Source organism: Octodon degus, unplaced genomic scaffold, assembly GCF_000260255.1.
Source record: "Octodon degus isolate 3935 unplaced genomic scaffold, OctDeg1.0 scaffold00013, whole genome shotgun sequence".
Taxonomy (NCBI): Eukaryota; Metazoa; Chordata; class Mammalia; order Rodentia; family Octodontidae; genus Octodon; species Octodon degus.
In genome coordinates, this window is record NW_004524589.1 from 25,061,158 (window position 1) to 25,070,344 (window position 9,187).

General features: G+C 40.5%; 1 pseudogene; it reads right to left on the reverse strand.

Annotated features, from left to right (window-relative positions):
- Nucleotides 1-669: 669 nt before the first annotated feature.
- Nucleotides 670-9,187, reverse strand: part of LOC101590143 — a 27,901-nt pseudogene continuing 19,383 nt past the window's right edge.

Here is a 9,187-nt window from a genome sequence, read left to right on the forward strand (position 1 = left end):
TTTTTTTGTTTTGTTTTGTTTTGTTTTTTTGTTCCTCGAATGCCTTCAGGGCACTTTTGGCCAGCTGGAGAGGTGTGAGGTTCGAACTCCAGCAACCTGAGTCTGACAGCTTTGTGGAAGCAGCCACTTAAAGGCCTGAGCTAGGGCCAGGCCCCCCCATTTATAAATAAATACATTAGTTAGGGAAATCATTTAGTGATAGAGTGTTATTACATCAATCATTTAGAAGAGAAAAATTAATTTCATATATTAAATAAACAGGAGTTAATTTAGCTTCTTGCACATAGGTACAAACCCTAAAATGAGTTTCAAAGCAGGGTACGATCTAGAGTTCTACAAGCTCTAGCCTAACACAATAATGGATTCACACAATATTTTTTCTAATAATATAAAATTACCTGAAATATATCACTATTTCTACAAAGTAATGTAGATGTCTGTGATTTTTTTTGTTAAACATACATTGATGAGGATTATTCATGAAATAATCTTTATGTCATATTGACAACTCTCTATTTTATGGAAAAAAGATAAAATCTCACAGCAAAGTAATATGGGAATGACAGTTAATGCATTACTTATTATCTTTATTTTATTTTATTTTATTTTATTTTATTTTATTTTATTTTTGCAGACAGGGCCATTTATTGCGAGGCAGTCAGCAGTGGCCTAGGCATAGAACTGCAGGTTGGCTTTCTCTGGGCCTGCACCTCCAGGACGCCCTCCATTTAGTCCTCGTGGGCCAGCTCTGTGGCTCCCCTGTGCAGGGCAATCATGCCCGCCTCCACATGCACGGCCTCGCACTGGGCCCCATGGCAGTCATCGGTGCAGTGGGCCAGCTCCTCATAGTTCACGTCTGGGCTGACGTTCATCTTCTGAGAGTGGATCTGCATGATCCGGGCCCGGGCCTCCTCACTGGGCATTGGGAACTCATTCTTTCTGTCTAGGCAGCCTGAGCAGAGCAAGGCAAGGTCCACGATATCCCCCTGCTGGTGACTGCAATCACCTTGACTTGGGTGTTGGGCTGGAAGCCATCCAGCTGGTTCAGGAGCTCTGGTATGGTCCTCTGCACTTCCCAGTCCCCAGCCTTCTTGCTGTCAAAGCACTTGGTGTCAATGGCATCCAGCTCGTCAATGAAGATGATGGACGTTGCTTTCTCCTTGGCCAGCGTGAAGGCATCCCGGACCAGCTTGGCCCCGTTCCCAATAAACAACTGTACCAGCTGGGGCCTGGCCAGCTTCAGGAAGGTGGCCTTGGTCTGTGCCACACAGGCCCAGATCAGCAGCATCTTCCCAGTCCCCAGTGGTCCATACATCAGCACCCTCTTTGGAGGCTGGATCCCCAAGTTCTCAAACTTCTCCTTGTGATTCATAGGCAAGACAATGGCCTCCACCAGCTCCTGAATCTGCTTGTCCAGCCACCAATGTCACTGTACTGCTCTGTAGGCCTCTCATCCACCTCCATGGCCTTCATGCTCGAGTCGTACTCTGCAGGCAGGGTCTCCAGGATCAGGCAGGAATCTTTGTTCACACCTTCAGCTTTTCAGCGTCCACCACCCAATCACAGGCAGGAAGTACGTCTGGTGTGTGGAGGTTTTGATCACTGTACACTTGCCCTTCCCCTGGGAGTCATGTCAGTACTGGCACCATCTTCCTCTTGGTCACTGGGGTCAATGTCCAGCAGCTCAGTGACACTGGAGATGAGATACGGCAGCATCTTGTTCACTTTGGTTTTCTCACTGTTCTCTTTGACCTTGTCTTTCATGGCTTGAAGTTCACGGGTGACTCGCAACACTTTGCTTTTCATTCTCTTGATCTTGCTGTCCAGCAGCGGTGCGTGCTAGATGATCTCCTCTGTGGACATCTTGAGCACCTCCTCCCTGATTCCACCTTGCTCAGCTTCATCCCCTACTTGTTATCTTTAAAGTACTTGCTCAGGGTGCAAGATATGGGCATAATTTCTCCAATCGATATTAGCACATACCTTTTAAAAAATGATTTAAGAGACATTAATAGTATCACTGACTTGCATTTTTTTCCCTTTTCCCTACAGTCCTTTCCCCTTTCCCCCATCCTAGTTCCTTTTTTCTTTTAAACAATTTCTTCCCATTTCACAATATCTGTTGTACATTTTAGATCTTAATTCCTCTTACACAAGGAAGACAATCCAAAACTTACAGGTGTGAGTCTGATTTAGTTCACTCAGTCTTAAGCTTCATTCATTTACCTATAAAAGTCTCAAGTTCATCCCTCTTTATGGCTGTGTAGTGCTCTTATATAGTGATGCCACATCATTTTAATCAATTCCTCCATTTATGGGCATTTAAGTTGCTTCTGAGATTTAGTCATGATGCATTGTGCTGCTATAAACATGAGTGCACATATATCACTGTGATATGATGTTTTTAATTCTTCTCGGAAGATAACCAGAAGGGGAATTGCTGGGTTGAATGGAACCCCTAATCTTTGTTTTCTGAGGAGTTTCCACACTAATTTCCATAATGGTTGTACTAGTCTACACTCCCACCAATAGAGACAGAGTATTACTACATCAATCATTTATGATTAAAGGAAAAGGATTCCTTTTCTCCACAGCCCTTCCAACATTTGACTTTGGTTGATTTCTTGATGACAGCCATTCTTTCTGAGCTGAGATGGAATCTCAGTGTTGTTTTAATTTGCACCTCTCAAATGACCAGTGCATACTGGCAGTTCTGGTTATATGATGTGTAAGTGTTTCAGGAGACTGAAAGACAAGCAAAATACAGTCTTTTACATCTAAAACTGAGATAAACGCAGGACAGGACAGCACTGGAAAAGATTACAATCGAAATAGAGGAGAAAACTTTTGAAACAGAACCTGAGCTTTGCCCAGGATTTCTACATTCAAAGTTAAAGGAACAGGATACTGAACTTTAATAGAATCTTGGCAACAGGACAAGGGTAGTGTCCCATTTTGTTAAAATTAAGACTTTTGAAATTTAGATCCAGGCCAGCCAAATAGCTCAGTGGATTAAAGTGACTGCTTAGGCAGACACAGTGGCTGAGGTTCGATCCCAGGCCTGCCGTGCTGGCCCCATCCCTGGGGCACGCTGAGATGGCAATTGAGACTGGGCATGGTGGCACACGCCAGTAATCTCAGCTGTTTGGGAGGCTGAACACAGCGGATCACTATGAGTCCAATCTACATTGTGAGATCCTGTAGACCCTTTCTAAAATAAAAAAAGGAAAGAAACAAAAAACTTAGGTCCACTTATAATGATCAAAAGTTTGTGCCCCACCTCGCATAGCAATTATTGTTCATTTAGTAGCCTTGTGTAATCTTACATAGAAAACATATATTAGGACCAAGTTATTCTAAATTCACTTTGGAATAAATTTACAACATCACCAATTCAAACTTGAACATATGGAGCTGAAATGAGCAAGACATTTATTCCATTTAATATTTAGTTATATGTAGATTCATAGATCTATTGGCATAATAATTTTGTTCCCCAGATGAGTTCTTTGCCCACTGCTTAGATAGCACCCATGGCAAGCAGAACAGTAAGGGAAGGGAGGGCTGGCCCCACGCTATCATTATAGAAGGACGCTGAATGGAAGATTGTACAGTTTGTTCTTAACTGAGAAGAAGACATTTAAAGTATGCGAGTGCATAGGGATATAATCTCAATATTGTTTAAGAAAATTAATTCAGTTTATTCTTAGCCTCCTCCACAGGGTCAAAGAGCATGTCTGCGTTACTTGGTTCTGGACATGCAATACCAGCCTAGATCATAACAGGTGCTCCATAAATAAACATTTGTTCAACAAACAAAGACAAATGAATGCATCCAATTATGAGGGTAGAGTTTCAAATAATATAGGATACTTTAAAAATGACAAATGACAAAGAATCCAAGGGGTTGACAATAGACAATAAGAGCATCAGGTTGTGGACAGAATGGGGTCTGAGGCAGTTTTCCCAGGAATTCTTCTTGTAGAGACACAGGGAGAAGGGCCACTAATTGGGGTTAAACAAAAATTCATTGGTAAAGTGGAGGATTATTTTGGAATTTGTGATTGTCGTTGTGGAGAGTTTTGATGATAGCTGATGAAATTGCTGTATGTCTGCTTCCTCAGCGTGGTTCAGGAGACTGGCTGAAGCAAGAACCTCAGTGACAAAGGCTGCAAAGCCAGTTTCAGTAGTGAGGTTATTGCTGTTACACATAATCAATGCATGTGTCATTGCTCGCCAGTGTGTCATTACCACTCAGCAGAACTGTGTTTGGAAGAATGGTTTCCACAGCAGCTGGGGGCCTGTTGCTGCTTGTTTTCTAAATACAGCATGGGGAGATGGGAGGCTGAGGCTGCTGGGTATAGCTGACTGGAAGACATGAAGTCGCTGAAACTGGTTATCAGGTCAGATAGCCTTCTTGGGAGACAAAACGAGCAGGGCTGCGTTCCACTCTAGGAAGATTATTTTGTAACCCGTAGAACATTCAAACCTGTGTGATTGAGCAGATGACATCAGCCCTGTCTCTGCTGCTGAAATGCTGTTTGGTTAAATATTTGGGAAAACTAACACAACAGGTAGACTAGGTATCTGTTTTGTCTTTGAAACATCATAAATAACAGATTTGGGTTTTTTGCTGGAGAAGATGTAATTATAGGCCTCTAGTCACCCCAGAGAAAACCTGAGATGAGGATGGAGATCAGACAAGGACAATCTCCAAGTCTTTCTTAAAAGAGAGATAGAACATGTAGTGAATATCAGGGATGTGAATTTAGACAGTGGTCTTGTTTCATCCCAAATGTATGATCTTCATCAAAAAATTGCACCTCATTCTTTTCACCTCTAAAGTGGGGCTAACAGTACATTACGGAGCTTGTAAAAATAGTGATTAAAATAACTTATTAATGGCTATTACTAGTTCTGCTTACTCAGATCCTGGCATACTGCTCATTTTCTACTACTGCCCTTTATGTTTACTGTACACAAACAACATTCTAGTCCAGCAAATCACTTACTAGAGCCTTATGAACATTTCACAATGATCAGAAACAGGAAAACACACTTTTTTTAATATATGGGTTTTGAAAGCCTTCCAAGTGGAGGTATATTGCTATTAATATTCCATGTTTTCCTGTAGCTATACCTTCCTCAAGCTTACAGAGATAGAGAGAGAGAGAGAGAGAGAGAGAGAGAGAGAGAGAGAGAGACAGAGACAGAGAGACAGAGAGACAGAGAGACAGAGAGAGAGGAAGAGAGATTTCACCTTAGCAAGCCTTCAACTAATTGAAAGTCATATCAAAGAGTTAGATATAAGATCTGTGATCCCCTACTTTTTTGAAATATCACAGCATTTAAAAGAGGATCTAGCTAAATAAATAATTTCAAAAAGTTCCTCTACCTAATATTTTAAAACCTTTCTCTAAACAGTGGAATCTTAGGACCTGGTTTGCTTGGGTAGTTACTGTTTATCCTATTATTCTGATATAATTAAGTAGAAGACTTTCCCATTCCTTCACTTTCGAGACTATCCTGGCTTGGACAATAAATACAGCAGCCACTCCACATAAAGCAGTTTGCACTTATCTTGTCCAGAGTACACAGGTTAGGTACAAAGCAACAGAGATATTGAGTATTTTACATGCAACCTCAATAAGCTAAATGGTTGGCACCTGATGGCAAAATGTCTTCAGAGAAAATGTTCAAGTTAAGGTTTTATGATTAGGTCATCTGATGGTTTGGATTTGGAATAGCCCCCAAGCAGTTGTGTGTTGAAAGCTTGATCCCCAGCTGGTGGCACTACTGGAAGTGATGAAACAGAGGAAGCAGGTGCCTTAAAGGGCATGCTGGGACGCTAGCCCCTTTATCTCCATCCCCACCCCACTTTTCCCCTTCTCTTCGCCTTCTGCTTGCCTTGACAGGAGCAGTTCTCCTCGAACACACACTTCTACTCTTTCTAGCTATATGAAACTCACTAGACCGAGTGACCAGGAAAGCTCTAAAACTGTGAGCAAAGCAAAGCTTTCCCCTTTAAGCTGTTTGTCCTCAGGTATTCTGCCATAGCTACCAAAGGCGTACTAACACAGGCCATGATGTAGGAGAAAAACACAAAGATTTACAGATGACCAAAAGACATGCAAACTGTGTCAAGCCGCTAATGGGCAGGGTCACCGGTGGTCAGTCACTGGCAGTAGGGCAGCCTGGAGGACTTTGGCAGGGTGCTGGTGCCATGCCTTGCATAGTGGGGAGCCTCCCATGTCTGTCAACAGATTTGACTGTAAAAATATGCAACGTAACAACCATTGCTAATTTTTTGTTCTAGTTTTGAAATTCTGTACCTTATATATTCTGTTTCTGTTTTGGTTTTGCATTTGTTTTTGCTTTTACTCTTTTAAATAAATAAATAAAATGTAGGACAGATGAGCGTAACCTTTTTTGGCTGCCGGTGTGGTCATTTTAGTATCTACAACCACGCCTTCTTTCCTCTGAGGTTCATCAGTTAGCTCATTTTGAACATTTGAATTCTTCATTCTGAGATGAATTCACTGCACGGAATTAAAGAGCTGCGTGAGATGAACAATATCCAGTGCCTGGCCGCTCTTTCTCTTCTCTCCCGTAGCACTGACCCTCTTCTTCTCTTCTCTGCAGAGTACCTGTACATTTACCATTTTCTAAGAAAGAAAGGGAGACTGGGGTGACGCTTTCTGGTAATGAAACTCAAGATGCCTGAATTAATTCTAATTAACTAATTCTAATTAATTAACCTGCATGACAGCTGCAAGCATTGTTCTTCTTAGTATTATTTATTTATCCAAACTTACTTCCATTGAACTTATCATTCACTGAGAAAAACAAAACGAACATACTGGCCTGAAATAAAGATAGAAAGAATAAATGACTGTCAATGACAAATACTAGAATGAGGGTTGTTTGAAGTATCTTGAGTTCTAGGAAATTACAAACACAAAATAATTGTGAGTCATTGATATGTTTATTTCATCGACTTGTCATGAATAAATTCTTATTAATAGAAACTGTCATTTCTGTTTAAATGATCTTCAGCTGGAAACCCTCTAGCAATCCAGAGGCCCTTTCTCGTTAATCTATGAATGTTCTCCATTACTGAGTATTCTAGGAGGCTTGTGCCTACCTTCAGAGATCAGTTTGGGGAGCCTTTCTGAGCGTTTTACCCAAAGGCAAAACTCATCATGGAAAAGACTTAGATTTTGTATTATAAGAATGAAATCTTCTATAGGAAAAACCCCACTGTAAACAAAAATCTAAAAAGAAAATATGTAAAATACATGAGGGACTTAATACTGCACACACTCATGTATCAGGTTTTTTAAATTAGGTCATAACAGAACAGTGAGGCTCATTTGGGGAAATTTTTAGAACATTTAACATATCTGGATCTTTTGGTGCCTTATTTCTTTCCTCCCCTGCTAATCCCCTCCCCCTCTCTAAAAGTTTACCTGCTATTTTCCTGTCATTTCTCTTTTATTTTTATTTAATTGCTTGTCTGAGTACTTATTTATTAATCTTTCAGATTTCCCAAATAAGAAAAACTATATATTTAACTTTCTGGCTTACTTAGCCTGATGGTCTCTAGTCCTCCAAATGATATGATTTTATTCTTCTTTATGGCTGAATAATATTCCACTGTGTATATATGCCACATTTCTCCATTCATTTATTTGTTAATGAGTATGTAGGCTATTTTTACACTTTAACTATAAAGGAATTGTATTCTATAAAGATGGCTATTCATGTATTTTGTACTTTAATGCTTTTGGAAATATACCAAGAAGTACAACTGGACCAGATGGTATTTCTAGTTTTAGTTTTTCGCAAGTTATTTTTTTAATTTCCCAACAAAGAAATATACAAAGGAAGATGGGATGGGAGACTCAGTGGCGGGGTGTTTGCCTAGTATACCTAAAGCCCTGGATTCAGTCCTCAGAACTGCAAACAAAGGAAAGTAAAGAAGAAAAGGCAAGCTTTTCAAAAGGAGAGTTTGCATCCTAAGATATACAAATTATAAAACATATTCACATTAATGATCAAACAAACTTAAATGTCGTGGTCATTACCAATTTTCAGTTAGGTAGGTTTGAAATTCAGAAAACAACCATAGTTATATACACTAATGAAAGCCTAAATAGAGAGGACGCACAGTCCTGAAACACACACAATGACCACAAAAGGCTTTTTCATGTTGTTGTTGTTATTGTTATTGTTGTTCTGTGCTAGGAACTAACCCAGGGCTTCCCTCACACACGCCATGCAAGCATCCTGCTACCAAACTATTCCTGCAGTGTACAGGGGAGCTTTCTTGATCTCCTGTTGTTACCACTTTGTGTCAGGTTGGCTGCTCTTGATTTTTTGTTTCCTCAGCCCAATTTTTTCTCACTCACTAGGACAAAGTCAGTCAGTCTAGGAACCAGGAGAAAGAGTAATTGGGGGGAACTGGGAAAGAAGGAAATGGTGTCAACCACAGAAAAACTTCTCAGTCACAGCTTGGAGAACAATGCCACTGAGCCCAGAAATTGGGTGCTAATTTTAATATGTGAAAATCACAGAAATGAGCCTAGATGCCTCTCCTCCTGATCCATGTACAAATATTTAAGTAAAAATTTAATCCAGAGGGGGAAGGGGGGGCAAGTAAATACAATGAATTAGCTAAGTCCCTCACAAAGGGGCCTTCAGTGTTTTACTCAGTGCAAGAGCATAACTCCTGGCTTTTCTACTGAAATGACTCATGAAAAAAAGCTAAATATGTTTTCTTAAGAAGCAAGTCAATGTGTCAGAAAAATATGATTGTCCTAATCCAGTTTAACTTTTAACCTCAATAAATAAGCAAAAGAAGTTTGCAACCTGAACCTTCTTAGCAGTGAATGTTTCTCTTCCTTCTTGCTCCTGGAGTTTTTCTTTTTTATTCTGGGGATAAAGAGATTTTTATAATTCATCATAACTTCATCCCTACAGGAATCTAGATGCCCCCAAAAAATGAGCTAGTGAAGGAAATCGTGCAATCTAGTTTCACAAATATTTCCTATAAAAGAGGCAGGCACCCATCTGGATTCTACCTGGGGTGAGAGAGAAGTTCTCTCTCAGGGCCTCTGGAGAGCAGAGCAAATGGGGTCAGGACACAGAGCTCCCCCCATGTCGCCCAGCTGTACAATGATGAGAA